The sequence below is a fragment of the Staurois parvus genome, unplaced genomic scaffold (genome assembly GCF_062004578.1).
Source record: "Staurois parvus isolate SC_StPar_1 unplaced genomic scaffold, SC_StPar_1.0 ptg001235l, whole genome shotgun sequence".
Lineage (NCBI taxonomy): Eukaryota > Metazoa > Chordata > Amphibia > Anura > Ranidae > Staurois > Staurois parvus.
The window spans coordinates 380,035-404,844 of record NW_028319031.1 but is presented as its reverse complement, the minus strand read 5'-3'; the positions used below and the strand labels follow the sequence as shown (position 1 = coordinate 404,844).

The 24,810-nt window shown below is 51.2% G+C and overlaps 1 long non-coding RNA gene across 1 annotated transcript; it reads right to left on the bottom strand.

The window, feature by feature from the left end:
- Positions 1 to 4,088: 4,088 nt before the first annotated feature.
- Positions 4,089 to 22,474, bottom strand: LOC149437970 (uncharacterized). Its single transcript, XR_016307974.1, has 4 exons — positions 22,352 to 22,474; positions 17,396 to 17,484; positions 11,640 to 11,715; positions 4,089 to 4,372 (listed from the first exon to the last, which is right to left on the bottom strand). It is a non-coding gene; the product is annotated as an uncharacterized LOC149437970 (long non-coding RNA).
- Between the last annotated feature and the right edge of the window lie 2,336 nt (positions 22,475 to 24,810).

Here is a 24,810-nt window from a genome sequence, read left to right as displayed (position 1 = left end):
GGGGGGGGGGTTATGATCTCCATGTATAATACATAAGGTGTGTTATGATCTTCATGTATAATAAATAAGGGGGGATATGATATCCATGTATAATACATAAGGGGGGATATGATCTCCATGTATAATACATAAGGGGGGATATGATCTCCATGTATAATACATAAATGGGTGTTATGATCTTCATGTATAATACATAAGGGGGGATATGATCTCCATGTATAATACATAAGGGGGATATGATCTCCATGTATAATACATAAGGGGGATATGATCTCCATGTATAATACATAAGGGGGGATATGATCTCCATGTATAATACATAAGGGGGATGTGATCTCCATGTATAATACATAAGGGGGGATATGATCTCCATGTATAATACATAAGGAGGGATATGATCTCCATGTATAATACATAAGGGGGATATGATCACCATGTATAATACATAAGGGGGGATATGATCTCCATGTATAATACATAAGGGGGATGTGATCTCCATGTATAATACATAAGGGGGGATATGATCTCCATGTATAATACATAAGGGGGGATATGATCTCCATGTATAATACATAAGGGGGGATATGATCTCCATGTATAATACATAAGGAGGGATATGATCTCCATGTATAATACATAAGGGGGATATGATCACCATGTATAATACATAAGGGGGGATATGATCTCCATGTATAATACATAAGGGGGGATATGATCTCCATGTATAATACATAAGGGGGGATATGATCTCCATGTATAATACATAAGGGGGGATATAATCTCCATGTATAATACATAAGGAGGGATATGATCTCCATGTATAATACATAAGGGGGGATATGATCTTCATGTATAATACATAAGGGTGATAAAATATAGTGGGATAAAATAAGCCCCATCATCCTTTGTTTTAGCAGCCCCATACCCTCCCCACTGCTTGGGTAACCCATAGCAACAAATCCCTGATCGCCTTCCCTTCTAACCCCCGGTTCACATCTCCGTGTTCCTGTGGTCCTCAGGCACCAAAGCTCGTTCATGTGAATGGACTGCGGTGCGCCGTGACACGCAGGGAAGAAATCCCGGCACTTCTTCTGAAAACACAGCCGAGGTTCCCAGTACGGCTGCAATTTCCAGTGCGGGCGGCAGGGCATTAGAATTAATGGCCCCCGCCCGCGGGTCCACATTCCTCTGTGCGGGTGCACAGATTTTCCTGCGGATCCGCAGCGGCACCACCCGCACAGATGTGAACCGAGCCTTACCCCGGGTTCACAACTAAGCGGTTTCTGCAGCATTTTGTGTTTTTCAGAAACTCAGCGCAGTCCATTTACCATGATTCCCTATGGGACACGTTCACCCGCTGCGCTTTTTGGAAAGGGTTGGGGACTTTTTTGGTTCTATAGACTTCAATGGAAATGCTGCAGAAAAGCATGTAGTGCATTTTCGCAGCATTATAAATCTGCCTAGCAACAAGGGGAAAAAAAAAAAAAAACCCATCAAAAACGCAAAACGCGATGCAGAAACGTCTCAAACGCAACCTGCATAGGTGCGAACCCGGCCTGAGAGCGGCCCAAATCCTCCACCCCCCCGTAACCCATAGCAACCAATCCCTAATCATCTCCATTGTTTCGGCTGCCCCAAACCCCTCCCCACTGCCGGGGTAACCCATAGCAACCAATCCCTAATAATCTCCATTGTTACGGCTGCCCCAAACCCCTCCCCACTGCCGGGGTAACCCATAGCAACCAATCCCTAAACATCCTCAGTGTTACGGCTGCCCCAAACCCCTCCCCACTGCTGGGGTAACCCATAGCAACCAATCCCTAAACATCCTCAGTGTTACAGCTGCCCCAAACCCCTCCTCACTGCCGGGGTAACCCATAACAACCAATCCCTAAACATCCTCAGTGTTACGGCTGCCCCAAACAGGCCTGACCGGAGGGACCTGAGCCCACCGCTGGCTGCCTGCATCCCCTCCCCCACCTGGGACTATTACTCCTCCTGAGAGGGACTGCTCATCCACCTGGCTATGGACTTCCAAGTCCTGTGTGGGGCGCTCTTCTGGCTGCTGCTGCCGCTCACCCTCTTAGCAGGTAAGTCGCTCAATCTCTTTCTTGGTCATATGGCCGGGATGTGAGAAGCAGCTGATCGAAGTGGGAGAAGCTGCTGGGGGGGGAATCGGGAAGCTGCGGGGTCTGACTTGTTTTTCTATGTGCAGGTTCCGGGGCTGTCCCTGTCCTTCCTGGGGAGTCGCTCTCCATGCCAGGACACCAGGTAGGTCTGATGATCCCGGTCCGTGGATCTGATCGATGAGGTGGGTGACGACCCCGAAACCTTCACAGAACAAGTCAGCAATTGCAGCTCTGTCCGGACATACGAGGGATTCACACGGTCTGTGCGAGATTCACACAACATTCACCTGAAGACATTCACCTGAGCAAATATGTGACATTCTTATGAAACTTTGTTTGTGCAAAGGTATAAAATCTGCCGCCGCGTGCGTCTCCGGGCGCTGCCTCCGCGCGTGTCTCCGGGCGCTTCCTCCGCACGTGTCTCCGGGCGCTGCCTCCGCGCGTGTCTCCGGGCGCTGCCTCCGCGCGTGTCTCTGGCCACCGCATACTCCTCCCTTTGTATGGTGCCAGACGCTGCGCACATTTCCGCTTGTAGACGCAGCTGTGTGTACGGCTCCATTGATTCCTATAGACGTGTACAAAGCCACACAGTGGCTGCGATTCGTACGGGAGAGATTTATAAAGACTGAAACGTCAGATCAGCGAAGTGTACCGAGATCATCGATGAGCCGTGTGATCAGACACGCGTGTGCAGTGCGAGCATGTGTGTTCTGAATAGCCCTGTACCATGTGATCTCTGTGATCATTCACAGATTTCACTAGAAGTAAGCAATGTCAGGAAGTGACATCATTGCTTACTACTGTTCATGTGATCACCGATTGGCCAATCACGGATCACATGAATCGGGACCTCACACACAGGTCTCGTACAGCGATCGGTGTTCTGGACACAGCCGGCACTCATCACTGTATTGGTGTCACTGGGAGGTCAGTGTTCCCTCCCAGTGTCAGAATGCCCGGCGCAGTCCCGCTATAAGTTGCTGATTGCCACCATTACTAATATTAAAATATTTTTTTTTTTAGAAAATTCCAGTATATATACCGCCATTTGTAGACGCTATAACTTTCACGTAAACCAATTAATTCACAGGTATTGGGATTTTTATTTTAGCAAAGACACGGAGCAGAATACATTTTGGCCTAAATTAATGAAAAAAATTAGATTTTTTACAGCTTTATTGGATATGTTTTATAGCAAAAAGTCAAAAATATTTATTTTTCAAAATTGTCAGTCTTTTTGCTTATAGCGCAAAAGAAAAAAAAAAAAAAAAAAATCGCAGAGATGTTCACATACCACCGAAAGAAAGCTCTTAGGGACAAATTAGACAGGATCCAATTAACAGGAAGGTGGTCACTGCCCCAGTCTACATTATGTTTTGCAGCAAGGAACATGGACAGGCATCTGAGGGAGCCCAACCCTCCTTAAAGGCATGGGAGCGCACTGGACACCCAGCATACAGCACAATGGTAGTACAGGAGATGACCAGAGACTGCGGACAAAGTACAGGAGATGACCAGAGACTGCGGACACAGTACAGGAGATGACCAGAGACTGCGGACACAGTACAGGAGATGACCAGAGACTGCGGACATAGTACAGGAGATGACCAGAGACTGCGGACACAGTACAGGGGATGACCAGAGACTGCGGACACAGTACAGGAGATGACCAGAGACTGCGGACACAGAACAGGAGATGACCAGAGACTGCGGACACAGTACAGGGGATGACCAGAGACTGCGGACACAGTACAGGAGATGGACCATTTGTAGGGGGGGGGGGGGGGAAGGGACAAATTTCATTTGTGTACAGTGTTGCATGACCGAGCAATTTTCTGTTAAAGTAGTGCAGTGCTGTATCGCAAAAAATGGCCTGGTCAGGTGGGGGGTGGGGGGGTGGGGGATTTTCTGCCAGGAACAGTGGTTAATACACCCCCACCCCCAAAAAAGTCTAGATACTTCCTTTAAAATAACATTTTATTCAGTGATGTCACAAGCTGTTCACATGTCAAATACACAAATGGATGTTCCTGGCTGTATTTTACATCTGCTGAAAGGGGAGCCCCCCCCCGACATTCGAAGTTTTCTGAAAGTAAATCATCAGCATTTCTCCAGTTGATCCTCAAAGGCCAGATCTTGTTTATTCCAAAAAAATGTGCCCCCTGAACTGGATGGAGATCAGAAACGGAGGCAGCACATAGCACTGCGGATACAGCTGTAGTCAGGGAGCTGCTTGACGACACCTAGATGGAGACAGAAATGGGATCAGAATTAGAAGACAGTTGCTGGAAATCGCCGGCATTCATTAACAACATTTAACAATTAACATTTTTTTCTTTGGATGAAGTGTGGATGGACTCTGATTGCTCGCCATGTCTCCATCGGGAAGGATGACCCTCTCTGTTGTCACCTTGCACTACTGAATATGTAAAGGCCGATGTGCTGGCAGCCGAAAGATTTACTGCTCTGGGCTTCAGGAAAAAGGCCGCCTCCAGCAAGGAGAAAAAGGAGTGATGCTAAAAGGCAATTTACACCGCATGATTATTAATGTAATATCTGTCGGGGGTCCAAAAGCTGCCCTGTGGGGGATGAGGGTCCAAAGGCTGCTCTATGGCGGATGGGTGGTGAAAGCTGCCCTGTGGGGGATAGACGGACGGCGCCCTCGGCACAGATCCCTCAATATAGACGGACGGCGCCCTCGGCACAGAGCCCTCAATACAGACGGACGGCGCCCTCGGCACAGAGCCCTCAGTATAGACGGACGGCGCCCTTAGCACAGATCCCTCAGTATAGACGGACTGCGCCCTCAGCACAGAGCCCTCAGTATAGACGGACGGCGCCCTCAGTACAGATCCCTCAGTATAGACGGACTGCGCCCTCAGTACAGATCCCTCAGTATAGACGGACGGCGCCCTCAGCCCAGAACACTCAGTATAGACGGACAGCGCCCTCGGCACAGATCCCTCAGTATAGACGGACGGCGTCCTCAGCACAGATCCCTCAGTATAGACGGACGGCGCCCTCAGCCCAGAACACTCAGTATAGACGGACAGCGCCCTCGGCCCAGATCCCTCAGTATAGACGGACGGCACCCTCGGCCCAGAACACTCAGTATAGACGGACAGCGCCCTCGGCCCAGATCCCTCAGTATAGACGGACGGCGCCCTCAGCCCAGAACCCTCAGTATAGACGGACAGCGCCCTCGGCACAGAACCCTCAGTATAGACGGATGGCGCCCTCAGCACATATCCCTCAGTATAGATGGACGGTGCCCTCAGCACAGATCCCTCAGTATAGATGGACGTTGCCCTCAGCACAGATCCCTCAGTATAGACCAGGGGTGAACAACTGTGGCCCTCCAGCTGTTGTAGAACTACAAGTCCCATGAGGCATTGCAAAACTGACGTTTACAAGCATGAATCCCAAAGGAAGAGGCATGATGGGACTTTGGTAGTTCACCAAAAGCTGGAGGGCCACAGTTGCACACCCCTGATATAGACGGACAGCGCCTTCAGCACAGAGCCCTCGGTATAGACGGACGGCGCCCTCGGTATAGACGGACGGCGCCCTCGGCCCAGATCCCTCAGTAAAGACGGACGGCGCCCTCGGCCCAGATCCCTCAGTATAGACGGACGGCGCCCTCGGCCCAGATCCCTCAGTATAGACGGACGGCGCCCTCGGCACAGAACCCTCAGTATAGACGGACGGCGCCCTCGGTACAGAACCCTCAGTATAGAAAATACCTATGAGAAATTGAGGGGTAACCCTATAAAAAGCTATAAAAATTAATTAATGAAATTAGTGAAAAGAGGTGAAAAAGAAGGTTTTTTAAATAAAAAAGAAGCGAGATATTTGATACCAAAAGCACCTGTTACACCTGTTATATACCAACTACCCAAGATTCATAAAAGTTTATTAAAACCACCTGGAAGACCCATCGTCAATGGGATTGACTCACTGTTTTCGAGACTAGGGGAATATGTGGATGAATTCCTACAACCCCTGGTATCAGGTTTTCCATCTTATTTGAAGGATAGTGGGGATTTGATTTCAGTTTTGAAAAAAATAAGGATTAAAGAGAACTGTGTTTTGGCCAGTGTTGATGTTAATGCATTATATACCAACATTAGACATGAGGATGCTTTAATAGCAGTGAGGTGGGCATTGGAGAAAAAAATCGGGTTTAAAAGGTGATCAAATTGATTTTTTGCTAGATTGTCTTGACCTAGCAATGTCAAATAATTATTTTTGGCATTCTAACAATTATTATAGGCAGTGTACTGGAGTTGCGATGGGAGCAAAGTATGCCCCATCAGTAGCCAACCTTTTTATGAGCATGTGGGAAGATAAGGCTATATTTGAAAAGATGAATGAGAAATTATTACTCTTCAGAAGGTTTATAGATGACATTGTGATAATCTGGAAGGGAACTAGGAATGATCTAGAGGAATACATCCGTGAAATGGAGTGTAATCCTTACAATATCACTTTCACAAATCATATCGGTATGGAATCTATAGATTTTCTGGATTTAGTCATCTATAGACAGGGGGATTATCTTCACACAAAAACATATTTTAAAGAAGTGGACAGGAATGCTTACATCCCAATCCACAGCTGTCATCATAGGAACTGGTTGAGGTCCATTCCTAAAAGTCAATTGATAAGACTTAAACGGAATTGTGATGATAATAAGACATTTCAAGAGCAAGCAAATATTTTGTTAGAAAGGTTTAGAGAAAAAGGCTATGAAGAAAAAATTTTAACAGGTGCAATGGATCAAGTGAGGAAGATTAACAGAGATGAATTACTAACAAATAATAGGAAAAAAAAGAAAATAGGTGAACTGGCTTTTATTACGGGTTACTCAAATCAACATAAGGTTATTGAAAACATTATAAGGAAACATTGGTCGATTCTGAAAAGGGATGAAGTTCTCCATGATTTATTACCTAGGAAACCTTCATTCATTTATAGAAAACCGCCCACATTGAGAATGAAGTTAGCAAAAAATATTCCAGATATTCCTAAGAAAAAGGCAACTTTTCTGGATACTGTGGGGTTCTATAAATGTAATAGGTGTATGGCATGTAGAAATATGAAAGGAGATACTAAGAGGAGATATGATTCGTTTCATTCTTGCTCTACGGGTTCCTCTTATAAAATAAATAATTTCATATCTTGTGACAGTTCCTTTGTTACGTATTTGTTGGAATGCTCATGTCACCTCCAATACGTAGGTAGAACATCCAGGAAATTGTCAGTGAGATTAGGTGAACATATTAGAAATATTAAAAAAGGATACAAATATCACAGTCTTTCCTACCATTTTAGAACGTATCATAATAGGGATCCATCGTGTTTGAAATTCTGCGGGATTGATCGGATTTTTTCCCCTTGGAGGGGAGGAGATATGGTAAAGAGCATCTCGCAGAATGAAACAAAATGGATCTTTCAATTGGGATCTTTGTACCCTAAGGGGTTGAACTCGGACATAGACATTAATTGTTTTTTGTCTAATTGGTAAGAGCATAGTTATTTTCCAATAAAAATTCTTTATGTGTGTCTTATCACTGCCAAATAGATTTTTTATATATTTCATATGTAATTTTATATAGTTTTTTTGGAAAATTATTTCCATTTTTATATTCTTTTTTATTTTATTTTATTTTTATTTTTATTATTTTTTTATATTTATTTTTTTTATATTTATTTTTATTTTTATTTCAACTTTATTTTTATTTTATTTTATTTTTATCTTTATTTTTATTATTATTTTCATTTTTATTATTATTTTTTTAATATTATTTTTATTATTATTTTTATTTTATATTTTATTTTTTATTTATTTTTTTTTTTTTCTAATTTTAATTTTATTACCATCATTATTTTCATTTTTATTTTTATTTTTATCACTATTCAGCAGTGATGTCATTCATTACTCATTTAATAAAGAATGCTTTTTGTAATATGTAGGCAATTTTTAAATTGTATTTGTGTTTTTCCCACTAAGGACATGTGGTAATATACATGTTGTTGCTGGGAGAAAATTAAATATTGTTGGGAATAATTTAAAAAGGTTTTTAAGTTGTGTAGATACAGTCATGGCCGAAATTGTTGGCACCCTTGATATTTTTCCTGAAAATCAAGTATTTCACACAAAAAAGGTATTGCATTAACACATGTTTTGCTATACACATGTTTATTCCCTTTGTATGTATTGGAACAAATATAAAACAGAGGCAGAAAAGCAAATATGACATAATGTCACACAAAACCCCAAAAATGGGCTGGACAAAAGTATTGGCACCCTTAACTTAATATTTGGTTGCACACCCTTTGGAAAACATAACTGAAATCAGTCGCTTCCTATAACCATCAATAAGCTTCTGACACCTCTCACCCGGAATTTTGGACCACTCTTCCTTTGCAAACAGCTCCAGGTCTCTCTTATTGGAAGGACACCTTTTCCCAACAGCAATTTTAAGATCTCTCCACAGGTGTTCAATGGGATTTAGATCTGGGCTCATTGCTGGCCACTTCAGAACTCTCCAGCGCTTCTTTGCCATCCATTTCTGAGTGCTTTTTGACGTATGTTTGGGGTCATTGTCCTGCTGGAAGACCCAGGATCTTGGACGCAAACCCAGCTTTCTGACACTGGGCCCTACAGTGCGACCCAAAATCCTTTGGTAATCCTCAGATTTCATGATGCCTTGCACACAGTCAAGGCACCCAGTGCCAGAGGCAGCAAAACAACCCCAAAACATCATTGAACCTCCACCATATTTTACCGTAGGTACTGTGTTTTGTTCTTTGTAGGCCTCATTCCGTTTTCGGTAAACAGTAGAATGATGTGCTTTACCGAAAAGCTCTATCTTGGTCTCATCTGTCCACAAGACGTTTTCCCAGAAGGCTTTTGGCTTACTCAAGTACATTTTGGCAAACTGTAGTCTTGCTTTTTTATGTCTCTGTGTCAGCAGTGGGGTCCTCCTGGGTCTCCTGCCATAGCGTTTCATTTCATTTAAATGTCGACGGATAGTTCGCGCTGACACTGATGCTCCCTGAGCCTGCAGGACAGCTTGAATGTCTTTGGAACATGTTTGGGGCTGCTTATCCACCATCCGGACTATTCTGCGTTGCAATCTTTCATCAATTTTCCTCATCCGTCCACGACCAGGGAGATTAGCTACAGTGCCATGGGTTGCAAACTTCTTGATAATGTTGCGCACTGTGGACAAAGGCAAATCTAGTTCTCTGGAGATGGACTTGTAACCTTGAGATTGTTGATATTTTGCCACAATTTTGGTTCTCAGGTCCTCAGACAGTTCTCGTCTCCTCTTTCTGTTGTCCATGCTTAGTGTGGCACAGACAGACACACAATGCAAAGGTTAAGTGAACGTCTCTCCTTTTTATCTGCTTTCAGGTGTGATTTCTATATTGCCCACACCTGTTACTTGCCCCAGGTGAGTTTACAGGAGCATCACATGCTTGTAACATTCTTATTTATCCGCAGTTGTGAAAGGGTGCCAATACTTTTGTCCAGCCCATTTTTGGAGGTTTGTGTGACATTATGTCGAATTTGCTTTCTTTCCTCCCTTTTTTTGTTTTGTCCCAATACACACAAAGGGAATAAACATGTGTATAGCAAAACATGTGTTAATGCAATACGTTTCGTGAGAAATACATGATTTCCTGGAGAAATATCAAGGGTGCCAACAATTTCGGCCATGACTGTATATGCCTCATTTGTAAAGGACTCTCACGTCACATAAACAGGAGGAGTGTTTTTTTTGATTATTCTGGGGATGTGTTTTGACCAATTGTAACGGAGGGGTGGGTCCCTGTTGGGTATGTAAGGGAGATTCAGACAGGAAATGGACGTCTTGAGAACGCCCGATGGGAGGGGCGAAACGCGTTGACGCATTTCCGGTTGTTACCCCGTACGTCCTACGTCACTTCCGGTGAGTGGAGCGCACGCTGAGCGGTGCGTTCCAGCGGCCATCTTTTGGGATCTGTGCATGTTTGGTCTCTGTGGAGCTTCTGCTGTAACCTGGAGCTGTGATGTGAGATTCCGTGGGAGGTTGCCTTACATTCATTGTCCATCTGGAAGAAGCTTGTCCTAATAAATATGCCTTTTTAAAGTGATTGAAATGTGAGTGGCCTTAATCCTTGATTTTACTTATAAATGGTATTTTGCAATATTACACTATCTGAGATTTTCTCTCCCCGGTTGGATGGTGGAGCCTATACTGAAGGTGAGGATTCCTATAGAGTGGATACGAAAGAGGGTTTAGGATCCCATAAAAATTCCTAAAAGGCGTTTCACTCACCTAAATCTGGTGAGTGCATTTGATGTTGGTTTTCACGGGTGGAAGGTGGAAGTTTTTTCTTTATATTAGAAGAAGAATTTGAAAATTTATTTTTGCACAAAATATTTTTTGAGATTTCTGAACTTTTGTTGTTTATTAATCATGATGGACTTCACTATTAATATAATTTTCTATATATGTTTGCACTTTGTATATTGATTTGATATAGAGGTCTATGTTTGCGCTGTTTATTTATATTTATCACATTTTGTGTTTACCACATTGCACAGCAGCAGGATAGATCCTGTAGTAGGGTGTTTCACTTGACGCAGGAAGAATTTTTAGTTTTTTTTTTCGGCACAGAAGCCTCAGTATAGACGGACGGCGCCCTCAACACAGATCTCTCCGTATAGATGGACGGCGCCCTCGACACAGAACCCTCAGTATAGACGGACGGCGCCCTCGGCACAGATCCCTCAGTATAGACGGACGGCGCCCTCAGCACAGATCCCTCAGTATAGACGGACGGCGCCCTCAGCACAGAGCCCTCAGTATAGACGGACGGCGCCCTCAGCACAGAGCCCTCAGTATAGATGGACGGCGCCCTCAGCACAGAGCCCTCAGTATAGATGGACGGCGCCCTCAGCACAGATCCCTCAGTATAGACGGACGGCGCCCTCGGCACAGAAGCCTCAGTATAGACGGACGGCGCCCTCAGCACAGATCCCTCAGTATAGACGGACGGCGCCCTCAGCACAGAGCCCTCAGTATAGATGGACGGCGCCCTCAGCACAGATCCCTCAGTATAGATGGACGGCGCCCTCAGCACAGATCCCTCAGTATAGACGGACGGCGCCCTCGGCACAGATCCCTCAGTATAGACAGATGGCGCCCTCAGCACAGATCCCTCAGTATAGACGGACGGCGCCCTCGGCACAGATCCCTCAGTATAGACGGACGGCGCCCTCAGCACAGAGCCCTCAGTATAGACAGATGGTCCCCGCCCAGCACAAACCCCCAGTCAGTATAGACGTACAGTCCACGGTACCACTTGAAACTGCTGAAGTAAATGTACGTAAGGAAGTCTTCAAGGGGTCAGTAACACTTTAACCACCCAAACTAAAAACAACGTTCGGATGGAATAACCTTCGGGATGAAAGTCACAACTACAGGAAAGGCTTTAAAATTAAAAACGACCTACCATGTGCAGCTCCAGCAGGACACTTGTCATAGATGTACTTTCAGCAGACGTCCCTCAATGTTTCAGCACCGATGGCCTGCCGAGAGAAGACAAAACCTTCAGCATTTCACACATTTGTCATCATACATACACATTACAAATCACAGCTATTTTTTTGGTTTTTAGTACACACGGGTAGTGGCAGAGACACGGGTAACACTTTTTTCATGCCTTTACTTAACATGCTCAACACAAAACATTTTTTTTTTAAAGGGTGGGCTATTTTGTGTGTTTGGGTATAACTAATTTTTACTCTTAAAACCTTTTTTTTACATCACGTAGGGCACATAAAGTCCCCATGTGATGACTTTTTGGGAAACAGATCATGGTTAATGAGACACTCGGGGTCTAATAGACCCGGCATGAATCCCCTGAATGTAATGCAATGCAGATCGCATTGCATTCCATTATTTCCTGGTCATGATGGTTGGGGACACAGAGGCTGACCTGAAAGTGACATCATACACATGGCTTTCTGGGTGTCTTGCTCTGTACTCCTAAAATTCCTCCTCACATTGACTGTTTCTACCATCCCAGCTACCACCTTCCTACCCAGACAGATCCTCTCCTCACCCTGCACCCCGCCTGCAGTGACCAAACACCCGACTTCTGTGGAATTCTAATTAAGAAGCCCAGGGAAGGAGGTCCGACAAACTTTCCTATAGGTGATGCCGGACAAACGCCCTGTAGGTGATGCCGGACCAACGCCTGGTAGGGGTTGCCAGACGAACACCCTGTAGGGGGTACCGGACAACGCGCTGTAGCGGGTCTCGGACAAACGCACTTTAGGGGGTGTCAGACAAACGCCCTGTTGCGGGTGCCGCACAAACGCCTTGTAGCAGGTGCCACACAAACGCCCTGTAGCGGTGCCGGACAAACGCAATGTAGGGGGTGCCGGACAGCAACCTGTAGGGGGTACCAAACAAACGCCATGTGCTGGACAAACGCCCTGTAGGTGGTGCCGGACACACATCCTGTAGTGGTGCCGGACAAACGCAATTTAGGGGGTGCCCAACAAACGCAATGAAGGGTGTGCCAAACAAACGCATTGAAAGGAGTGCCGGAAAAACACCCTGTAGGGGGTACCGAACAAACACCTTCTCGGTGGTGCCGGAGAAAGCCCTGTAGGGGGTGCCGGAACACGTCCTTTAGGCAGATGCCGGCTAACGTCCTGTAGGGGGTGCCGGACATACACCCTGTAGGGAAGTTTGTCAACCTTTTAACCATCAAGCCAATTTTTTCTTCTAAATTTCAGGGAACCCCTTAAATAATTTTCAGTCTGCAGCTCCCAGTAGATCAGCACAAATCAGTGAATGTTCGCTATTATCATAAACATTCACATTTGTAACTAGAAGCTTTGTCTGTAGAACAAACATTTCATCTGGTGGCAAAACATCTACATTGGGGTTTAGTGGCAGAAATGACCAATTAGATTTCAGTAGCTAAGAATACTTTTATGGACCCCGCACTTCTCTGCGTCTTGTCGGCACTATCAGTGGATGAAGGTGAATGTCCTCTCTGGTCCCACAGATTCTACTTGTCATAAATAACAATATTTAAAGTTCTAAGAAATAATAAATGGATTTATTTTCAGTGGCTGTCCTGCAAACCCCCCCATAGAGAAATCCTATTCCCATTATTATGGACGATTCAGAGTGGGAATCATTAACCAATACTCCGAATTTGGGCTTTTAGCCAGTTTTCTGTCCGTTTACAAACGGATTTTTCCAGCCTGTAGACTTCACCTTACAGCTGTGTGTGGGGAGCTGTGTGAAAGGCTTTTACAAAATCCAAGTATACCACGTCCACCGCCACCCCTCCGTCCAAGTACACCACCACCTCCCCTCCGTCCAAGTACACCACCGCCTCCCCTCCGTCCAAGTACACCACCGCCACCCCTCCGTCCAAGTACACCACCGCCACCCCTCCGTCCAAGTACACCACCGCCTCCCCTCCGTCCAAGTACACCACCGGCGCGCCCCCCCGTCCAAGTACACCACCGCCTCCCCTCCAAGTACACCACCGCCACCCCTCTGTCCAAGTACACCACCGCCTCCCCTCCGTCCAAGTACACCACCGCCTCCCCTCCGTCCAAGTACACCACCGCCTCCCCTCCGTCCAAGTACACCACCGCCTCCCCTCCGTCCAAGTACACCACCGCCACCCCTCCGTCCAAGTACACCACCGGCGCCCCTCCGTCCAAGTACACCACCGGCGCCCCCCCCCCGTTCAAGTACACCTCCAGCGCCCCTCCGTCCAAGTACACCACCGCCGCCCCTCCGTCCAAGTACACCACCGCCTCCCCTCCGTCCAAGTACACCACCGCCTCCCCTCCGTCCAAGTACACCACCGCCACCCCTCCGTCCAAGTACACCACCGCCACCCCTCCGTCCAAGTACACCACCGCCACCCCTCCGTCCAAGTACACCACCGGCGCCCCCCCCGTCTAAGTACACCACCGGCGCGCCCCCCCGTCCAAGTACACCACCGGCGCCCCCCCCTGTCCAAGTACACCACCGGCGCCCCCCCCCCGTTCAAGTACACCTCCAGCGCCCCTCCGTCCAAGTACACCACCGCCTCCCCTCCGTCCAAGTACACCACCGCCTCCCCTCCGTCCAAGTACACCACCGCCTCCCCTCCGTCCAAGTACACCACCGCCACCCCTCCGTCCAAGTACACCACCGCCACCCCTCCGTCCAAGTACACCACCGGCGCCCCCCCTGTCTAAGTACACCACCGGCGCGCCCCCCCCGTCTAAGTGCACCACCGGCGCGCCCCCCCGTCTAAGTACACCACCGGCGCGCCCCCCCGTCTAAGTACACCACCGGCGCGCCCCCCGTCCAAGTACACCACCGGCGCCCCCCCTGTCCAAGTACACCACCGGCGCCCCCCCCCCCCGTTCAAGTACACCTCCAGCGCCCCTCCGTCCAAGTACACCACCGCCACCCCTCCGTCCAAGTACACCACCGGCGCCCCCCCCGTCTAAGTACACCACCGGCGCGCCCCCCCCGTCTAAGTGCACCACCGGCGCGCCCCCCCGTCTAAGTACACCACCGGCACGCCCCCCCGTCTAAGTACACCACCGGCACGCCCCCCCGTCTAAGTACACCACCGGCGCGCCCCCCGTCCAAGTACACCACCGTCTCCCCTCCGTCCAAGTACACCACCGGCGCCCCCCCCGTCTAAGTACACCACCGGCGCGCCCCCCCGTCTAAGTACACCACCGGCGCGCCCCCCCGTCTAAGTACACCACCGGCGCGCCCCCCCGTCCAAGTACACCACCGGCGCCCCCCCCCGTCCAAGTACACCACCGGCGCCCCCCCCCCGTTCAAGTACACCTCCAGCGCCCCTCCGTCCAAGTACACCACCGCCGCCCCTCCGTCCAAGTACACCACCGCCTCCCCTCCGTCCAAGTACACCACCGCCTCCCCTCCGTCCAAGTACACCACCGCCTCCCCTCCGTCCAAGTACACCACCGCCTCCCCTCCGTCCAAGTACACCACCGGCGCCCCCCCGTCTAAGTACACCACCGGCGCGCCCCCCCCGTCCAAGTACACCACCGGCGCCCCCCCCTGTCCAAGTACACCACCGGCGCCCCCCCCCGTTCAAGTACACCTCCAGCGCCCCTCCGTCCAAGTACACCACCGCCGCCCCTCCGTCCAAGTACACCACCGCCACCCCTCCGTCCAAGTACACCACCGGCGCCCCCCCGTCCAAGTACACCACCGCCTCCCCTCCATCCAAGTACGCCCCTCCATCCAAGTACGCCCCTCCGTCCAAGTACACCACCGGCGCGCCCCCCCGTCCAAGTACACCACCGGCGCCCCCCTGTCCAAGTACACCACCGGCGCCCCCCCCCCGTTCAAGTACACCTCCGGCGCCCCTCCGTCCAAGTACACCACCGCCGCCCTCCCCTCCATCCAAGTACGCCCCCCCAAGTACACCACCGGCGCCCACCCCCCCGTCCAAGTACACCACCGGCGCCCCCCCCATCCAAGTACACCACCGGCGCCCCCCCCCCGTCCAAGTACACCACCGGCGCCCCCCCCGTCCAAGTACACCACCGGCGCCCCCCCGTCCAAGTACACCACCGCCTCCCGTCCATCCAAGTACGCCCCTCCGTCCAAGTACACCACCGGCGCCCCCCCCCCGTCCAAGTACACCACCGGCGCCCCCCCCGTCCAAGTACACCACCGGCGCCCCCCCCGTTCAAGTACACCACCGGCACTCCCCCCCCGTTCAAGTACACCACCGGCGCCCCCCCCGTTCAAGTACACCCCCCGTCCAAGTACACCACCGCCGCCCCCCCGTCCAAGTACACCACCGCCTCCCCTCCGTCCAAGTACGCCCCCCCCGTCCAAGTACACCACCGGCGCCCCCCCCCGTCCAAGTACACCACCGGCGCCCCCCCCCGTCCAAGTACACCACCGGCGCCCCCCCCCCCGTCCAAGTACACCACCGGCGCCCCCCCCCCATCCAAGTACACCACCGGCGCCCCCCCCGTCCAAGTACACCACCGGCACCCCCCCCCCCGTCCAAGTACACCACCGCCTCCCCTCCATCCAAGTACGCCCCTCCGTCCAAGTACACCACCGGCGTCCCCCCCCGTCCAAGTACACCACCGGCGCCCCTCCGTCCAAGTATACCCCCCGTCCAAGTACACCACCGCCGCCCCCCCGTCCAAGTACACCACCGCCGCCCCCCGTCCAAGTACACCACCGCCGCCCCCCGTCCAAGTACACCACCGCCGCCCCCCCCCGTCCAAGTACACCACCGCCTCCCCTCCATCCAAGTACGCCCCTCCGTCCAAGTACACCACCGGCGCCCCCCCCCCCATCCAAGTACACCACCGGCGCCCCCCCCGTCCAAGTACACCACCGGCGCCCCCCCCCGTCCAAGTACACCACCGCCTCCCCTCCATCCAAGTACGCCCCTCCGTCCAAGTACACCACCGGCGTCCCCCCCGTCCAAGTATACCACCGGCGCCCCTCCGTCCAAGTATACCCCCCATTCAGTACACCACCGCCACCCCCCCGTCCAAGTACACCACCGGCGCCCCCCCCGTCCAAGTACACCATCGGCACCCCCCCGTCCAAGTACACCATCTGCACCCCTCCGTCCAAGTACACCATCGGCGCCCCTCCGTCCAAGTATACCCCCCATCCAAGTACACCACCGCCGCCCCCCCCGTCCAAGTACACCACCGGCGCCCCCCCCCCCGTCCAAGTACAACACCGGCGCCCCCCCCCCGTCCAAGTACAACACCGGCGCCCCCCCCCGTCCAAGTACACCCCAGCTGCCCCTCTGTCCAAGTACACCACCGGCGCCCCTCCGACTTATGACTTCAAAGTTTGACCTTCTTGCTGCCAAAGCCATTTTGGTGTTTTCTTGCACACATGCTGAAAAGGAGACGTCATGCTGGCCGGGGACACTGAGGTTGATCTGGAAGTGTTGTCACACATTTCCGGGTCAGAAACAAGGAAGAGAGAAGAGAGGACATGTGTCCGCTCTCCTCCCTCCCCTTTAGCCAGCGGCACCTGCCATGTTGTGTGGAAGCAGTCGGGCGCAGCCTCCCAAATGCTCCATCTGACAGAAAGGAGTCCACCTGTCACATTTACACACAATCCCGGGGTGGGAAGCCACCAGGAATGTATGTAACAAGTTGGTTCATTAACCTCTGCAGGAAAACAGAACTGCCAATCAGCACGGCGACTTACATTTATCTTGGCGGTCCGTTCCTCCGGAGAAACACGCCGACCACAAGCCCAGACTTGGCCCCCAATGTCCTCACACACACGGGTTGTGCCTAAGAGAGAAAATCACAACAATTAGAATCGGTTCTTTTGATGCGCACATTTCTCTGCCGTCTGTGCCGGGACCAGTTTGCTGTCTTGCAAAAGACTCATCCTGCGAATTTAACCACTTGTGGACCGCTAGCCATGTACTGGGGGGGGCCCGCTCAGGCAAAGCGACGCACTGTACACCGCTGCCTGCTTCTGGGCTTAGAGGGGCGCATGCATGCCCCCCGTGCTGACACTTGCTGTGATTGTACACAGCAGGAGTCTGTCAGCAAGTCCCAGCCAATGAATCACGCCCGGGACCTGCTGATCAGCTATGTCCACTCACAGCCCAGAACCCTGTGTTGACAATCAACACAGAGCTATGTACAGAGGGAACGGTGTTTCTGTTTCTTATCCTAGCAAAGCAAGAATAGGAGGCAAAGACCGGGAGTAAAAAGAAACACACATTAATCATTGTTAGGGACACATTTAACCCCTTGAATACCCAAGATGTTAACCCCTTCCCAGCCAGTGTCATTAGTACAGTAACTGCGTATAGTATTACTGATCACTGTGTTAGTGTCACTGATATCAGTGGCAGTTAGTGTCAGATTGCCCACCGCACTATCGCAGTCCCACCATAAATTAGCGATCACTGCCATTAGTTTAAAAAAATAAATCAATAAAAATTAATATATATATATATAAATAATTTTTATTGATTTAGTTTGCAAAATTTTATAATAGAAACAAAAAAAACTTTTTTTCACATTTTTTTGCTCTTTTTTTGTTTATAGCGCAAAAAATAAAACCCCCAGCGGGGAGTAAATACCACCAAAAGAAAGCGCTATTTGTGTGAAAAAAATTATAAAAATATCATATGGGTACAATGTTGCATGACTGCACAATTGTCATTCAAAGTGTGACAGCGCTGAAAATTGGCCTGGGCAGGAAAGAGGTAGAAGCGCCCGGTGGGCAGGAAGGGGGTAGAAGGGCCCGGTAGGCAGGAAGGGGGTAGAAGGGCCCGGTAGGCAGGAAGGGGGTAGAAGCGCCCGGTAGGCAGGAAGGGGGTAGAAGGGCCCGGTAGGCAGGAAGGGGGTAGAAGGGCCCGGTAGGCAGGAAGGGGGTAGAAGCGCCCGGTAGGCAGGAAGGGGGTAGAAGCGCCCGGTAGGCAGGAAGGGGGTAGAAGCGCCCTGTAGGCAGGAAGGGGGTAGAAGCGCCCTGTAGGCAGGAAGGGGGTAGAAGCGCCCTGTAGGCAGGAAGGGGGTAGAAGCGCCCTGTAGGCAGGAAGGGGGTAGAAGTGCCCGGTAGGCAGGAAGGGGGTAGAAGGGCCCGGTAGGCAGGAAGGGGGTAGAAGGGCCCTGTAGGCAGGAAGGGGGTAGAAGGGCCCTGTAGGCAGGAAGAAGCGCCAGGTAGAAGCGCCCGGTAGGCAGGAAGGGGGTAGAAGTGCCCTGTAGGCAGGAAGGGGGTAGAAGTGCCCGGTGGGCAGGAAGGGGGTAGAAGTGCCCGGTGGGCAGGAAGGGGGTAGAAGTGGCCGGTGGGCAGGAAGGGGGGTAGAAGTGCCCGGTAGGCAGGAAGGGGGTAGAAGTGCCCGGTGGGCAGGAAGGGGGTAGAAGTGCCCGGTGGGCAGGAAGGGGGTAGAAGCGCCCGGTAGGCAGGAAGGGGGTAGAAGCGCCCTGTAGGCAGGAAGGGGGTAGAAGTGCCCGGTAGGCGGGAAGGGGGTAGAAGTGCCCGGTAGGCGGGAAGGGGGTAGAAGTGCCCTGTAGGCAGGAAGGGGGTAGAAGTGCCCTGTAGGCAGGAAGGGGGTAGAAGTGCCCGGTAGGCGAGGGGTTAAAAAGGTGACATTTTCCACCCCTGATGAGTGCCGGCTGCCCCATGTACTTGTATGAAGAAGTCTCCAGTCCTCATTGTATTGCTTCCTTTGTGATCCCGGAGTCCCTGCCAGTCCCTCTGATCTCCTATTAACCCCTCGCCCCCCAGAGGCTTTACACCCCCCCCCCCCTTCATGACCAGGCCATTTTTTGCGGTATGGCGCTGCATTACTTTGACTCACAATTGCGCGGTCGTGCAACACTGCACATAGATAAAATTTATGGTATTTTATCACCTCTGAGGTTTTTGTTTGCGCTATAAACGGGGAATTTGTTTTTAAAAAACTACTAGTCCAGGGGCTAAATGGGGGTTCCAGTCTACTAGTCCAGGGGCTAAATGGGGGTTCCAGTCTACTAGTCCAGGGGCTAAATGGGGGTTCCAGTCTACTAGTCCAGGGGCTAAATGGGGGTTCCAGTCTACTAGTCCAGGGGCTAAATGGGGGTTCCAGTCTACTAGTCCAGGGGCTAAATGGGGGTTCCAGTCTACTAGTCCAGGGACTAAACCGGGGTTTACATTTTTAACCAAAACCGTATTTAAATCTGGAGGTGCTTTTAGGAACGTCCGCGGCTTTTAATATCAAAAGGCGCTTTATGGTGACTTATGCCGGCCATACATGGGTCGAAATTCGAACAATTTTTCATCTGAAAATTGGACCTAAGAATAATCGACCGATTTTCGCTCTGTTAGTGGGTCAATGGCACCGGCCGATTTTTGTGATTCCGCCCCTTTTCGGTGATCGGACATGTTGGAAAATTCGTGAAAAACGACTGATTTTCGATTCGATGGTCAAATCGTACGATCGTTTTTCCGAAAAGAATCTGCGCGTGAGCTGTGACCTGGAAGGAACAGAAGTTTTGCCTGTTATATGGGGGGAACTTTATGACTCGGTCGGCCGATTTTCTAAATAATTTGATGGCGCCATCGGATTAGCGAGCGAACGTTTTCAATTTTCGGATGAAAAATCGTTTGGAATTGGACCCATGTGTGGCCGGCATTACACATTTTATATTGTTAACACTTCGCTCTTTATCTCCTCCTCCCCACCCTGCCTGTCTCCAGCCCCGCCCCTGGGATCAGCTGGGAGGGGAGAGACCTTGCAGTGCAATGAGCACCGATTGGCTGCTCCTCAGGAAAGGGGCGTGTCCAGCGGATCATTCATCCCTTTCGCTGTCGGAGACGTTTTCGCATTTTTTGCACAAGTTTAAAAAAATAATTTTAGACTTAAAGACGACACAAAACCCCCAAATATGAGAGATTTCCTGAGAGCCGAGACCCCGGAGAGCACAATGCGGGGGTCCCGATGTTTGTGTCACGGGATATCACCGCAAAATGTCACAAAATACTGAACTTGTTATTTTAGGGCACAAAAAAAGCAATAAATGAGCCGATTGGTAAAATATAAAAGCCAAGATTGTTGCAGCGATGACACCGATCTCCGGGATACGGCTGCACTGTCCTCGCAGGAGGAGAACTGATGATATCCCGCCATTGGAGGAGGAGGGATCCAATCACCAGTGCCCACCTGTGCACATCAGTGCCGCCCACCATCACTGCAGCCCACCATCAGTGCCCACCATCACTGCCGCCCACCATCAGTGCCCACCATCACTGCAGCCCAAAATCAGTGAAGGAGAACAATGATCTGCTTGGAAAATGTTATAATAGAAACAAAATAAAACTTTTTTTCCACATTTTTTGCTCTTTGTTTGCTGATGGTAGGCTGCACTGATGATGGGCACTGATGGTGGGCGGCACTGATGGTAGGCTGCACTGATGATGGGCACTGATGGGCTGCACTGATGGTGGGCGGCACTGATGGTAGGCTGCACTGATGTTGGGCACTGATGGTAGGCTGCACTGAAGATGGGCGGCACTGATGGTGGGCGGCACTGATGGTGGGCTGCACTGATGGTGGGCACTGATGGTGGGCACTGATGGTAGGCTGCACTGATGGTAGGCTGCACTGAAGATGGGCACTGATGGTGGGCGGCACTGATGATGGGCGGCACTGATGGTAGGCTGCACTGATGGTGGGCACTGATGGTAGGCTGCACTGATGGTGGGCACTGATGGTAGGCTGCACTGATGTTGGGCACTGATGGTAGGCTGCACTGATGATGGGCTGCACTGATGGTGGGCGGCACTGATGGTAGGCTGCACTGATGTTGGGCACTGATGGTAGGCTGCACTGAAGATGGGCACTGATGGTGGGCGGCACTGATGTTGGGCACTGATGGTGGGCGGCACTGATGATGGGCAGCACTGATGGTAGGTGGCACTGATGGTAGGTGGCACTGATGGTAGGTGGCACTGATGATGGGCACTGATGGGCGGCACTCATGGTAGGTGGCACTGATGATGGTCACTGATGGTGGGTGGCACTGATGATGGTCACTGATGGTGGGTGGCACTGATGATGGTCACTGATGGTGGGCTGCACTGATGATGGGCACTGATGGTAGGTGGCACTGATAGCCGCGATTGTCCTCCGAAGTGTGACCCCGCTGACAGCTGAACATTGGCCGGGCAGGGAGGGGGGAGTGTCCGGTAGTCAGTGATATCCCGGGGGAGGGGGGCCGCACCGGAGGACACCGGACCGGCTCCGAGGACAGGTAAGTTGTACAGCCGCCGATCCCCGCAGGACGGGTCGGATTGGGGAGGATGATGGATCGGAGTCCCATCCCTTATGTTCAATCCACAGATCCGATCCGTCCTGCAGGGATATGCGGAGGGGGTGTCACTGAGGCTTCCGGCACCAGATGACACCGACCCCAGGGACGCCTCTGCCGGTACCGGTAGGCAAGTGGTTAAAAAAAACATGAAAGGATCCCGCCATTGTATTCTCCGGGCGGTACATGTTCGGGGCTCTAATGTTCCGGTGTACCGCAAACAACCAACCAGCAGATGTAAAAAAAAAAAACAAGTTCCAGCCCGCCATCCCCATTACCGGAACACGGACATCCCGTACTGTCATAACATCCCTGTCACACATCATCCACATCCGGGAACATTGCCCCTCACCTCTCCTCCGGGCTCCCCGGCCAGGTTGTCCTTCATACTTCCCGCCATTTCTCTCCCCTCACGCCCGCCAGACTCTTCCCGCAGAAACAACACTCTGCACGTCGACACGGAGAGGCGCATGCGCGGACAGAGGACTGGGCGACTCGCCGTCAAAAACAAGACGAGGAGCGGACAGCGACGCATAGAAGCTGGAGGTGGAACTGCAACTGGAATCAGCTTCCTACTGGGCGCACAGCAGGCACAGCGGGGATGCGGTTTTTGGCTGCATTTGCACCGTCCTGCGGGGGGTGCAGCTGGGACAGGGGCATCTCCTGCATTGTACAGACCGAACTGTCAGAGTGAAGTCTCAGTCCTCCTGCTGCAGAAGGGTGGAGATCCTCCTCCACGTTTCAGCTACTTGTAACTTGCCAACTGTCTGCAGAGTCAATAGCTAAAGACCTCCAAACTTGGTGTGGCCTTCAGATGAGCCCAACAACAGTGTGTAGAGAGCTTCATGGAATGGGTTTCCATGGCCGAGCAGCTGCATCCAAGCCTTCCATCACCAAGTGCAATGCAAAGCATCGGATGTCGTGGTGTAAAGCATGCCGCCACTGGACTCTAGAGCAGGGGAGACGTGTTCTCTGGAGGGACCAATCACGCTTCTCTGTCTGGCAATCCGATGAACGTGTCTGGGTTTGGCGGTTGCCAGGAGAACGGTACTTGCCTGACTGCATTGTGCCACGTGTAAAGTTTGGTGGAGGGGGGATTATGATGTGGGGTTGTTTTTCAGGGGTTGTGCTTGGCCCCCTAGTTCCACTGAAGGGAACTCTTAAGGCGACATTTTGGACAATTTCATGCTCCCAACTACGTGTGAAGAGTTTGAGGATGGCCCCTTCCTATTCCAACATGACTGCCCATGTCAGGGTTCTGGGTATGACCAGAAATGTGTGGGAACACAGGCGTAGTCAGGGCTGGAGAGGTGAAAAGGTCAGGCAGGCAGTTTGGTACTGTTAAGCATCGCCTGGCGGCGTCTCTAGCAGCCCACAGCACGGGGTTCCTCAGGGCACGGGGTCTAAGTCCTAATCTGCTTATTCACCAGGGCCCCTGATGGTGGGGATGGACTTGGAGCAGACTGAGACCAGGTCGTGACCCCTGAGTACGTCTGGCAATGGTAGAGAGCGTCGTCAGAGGTGTGCGGGGAAAGGAGCCTGATGTGAAGAGGCTGGCAGACCTGGTAACAGGGACAGATCCGTGCGGGATGGATGGATCGTCTGGGTAGCGTAAGGCGTAGTCAGGCAGGCCAGATCAGCAACGTGCGGGCAGCGAGGTACCGGAGGAGCAGGCAGAGAATGGTCAGGGTCACAAGCCGGGTTCAGTAACTCACGGGCAGCATGGTACAGAGGATCAGGCAGAAGGATGGTCAGGCAAGCCAGGGGTTAAACAGGAGACGGTCAGCAACAAATCAGATAGGCAGGAACACAGGATACCAGGTACAGGGGCTCATGGGAAACAAACACCAAGGCACTGACTGCAGGCCTGGCCATTCCTTAAATACACCTCCTGCAATCATCCTCAGGTGATGGCTTGATTGCAGGAGTGAGCTTCTGGCTGCTGAGAGCACCCGCTGGCCAGCCCTGGTACTGCGGCCCACAAGGCAGGTGAGTCCCACCACTATTGGCGAGTCCATTCCTGACAGCCCACCAGTGCACAAAGCAAGGTCCATAAAGACATGGAGGAGCCAGTTTGGGGTGGAGGAACTTGACTGTCCTGCACAGAGTCCTGACCTCAACCCCATAGAACACCTTTGGGATGAATTAGAGCGGAGACTGCGAGCCAGGCCTCCTCCCCCGACATCAGTGCCTGACCTGACAAATGTGCTTCTGGAAGAATGGTCCAACCTTCCCATAGACACCCTCCTAAACCTTGTGGACGGCCTTCCCAGAAGAGCTGAAGCTGTTATAGCTGCAAAGGGCGGAGCCAACTCAATATTGAACCCTACGGACTAAGACTGGGGGGCCATTAAAGGTCATGTGTGTGTAAAGGCCGGCGTCCCAATACTTCTGGAAGAATGGTCCAACCTTCCCATACATACCCTCCTAAACCTTGTGGACGGCCTTCCCAGAAGAGTTGAAGCTGTTATAGCTGCAAAGGGCGGGGCCAACTCAATATTGAACCCTACGGACTAAGACTGGGGGGCCATTAAAGGTCATGTGTGTGTAAAGGTCGGCGTCCCAATACTTCTGGAAGAATGGTCCAACCTTCCCATACATACTCTCCTAAACCTTGTGGACGGCCTTCCCAGAAGAGTTGAAGCTGTTATAGCCGCAAAGGGCGGGGCCAACTCAATATTGAACCCTCTGGACTAACCCTTGATTCACATATCTGCGTTCCTGCGGGTGCATTTTGCGCGGGCATGAGAGCCCATTCATTTTCCCCGGGATATGCAGGGAAGTCCGCGCACTTCTAAAAACGCAGCTGAG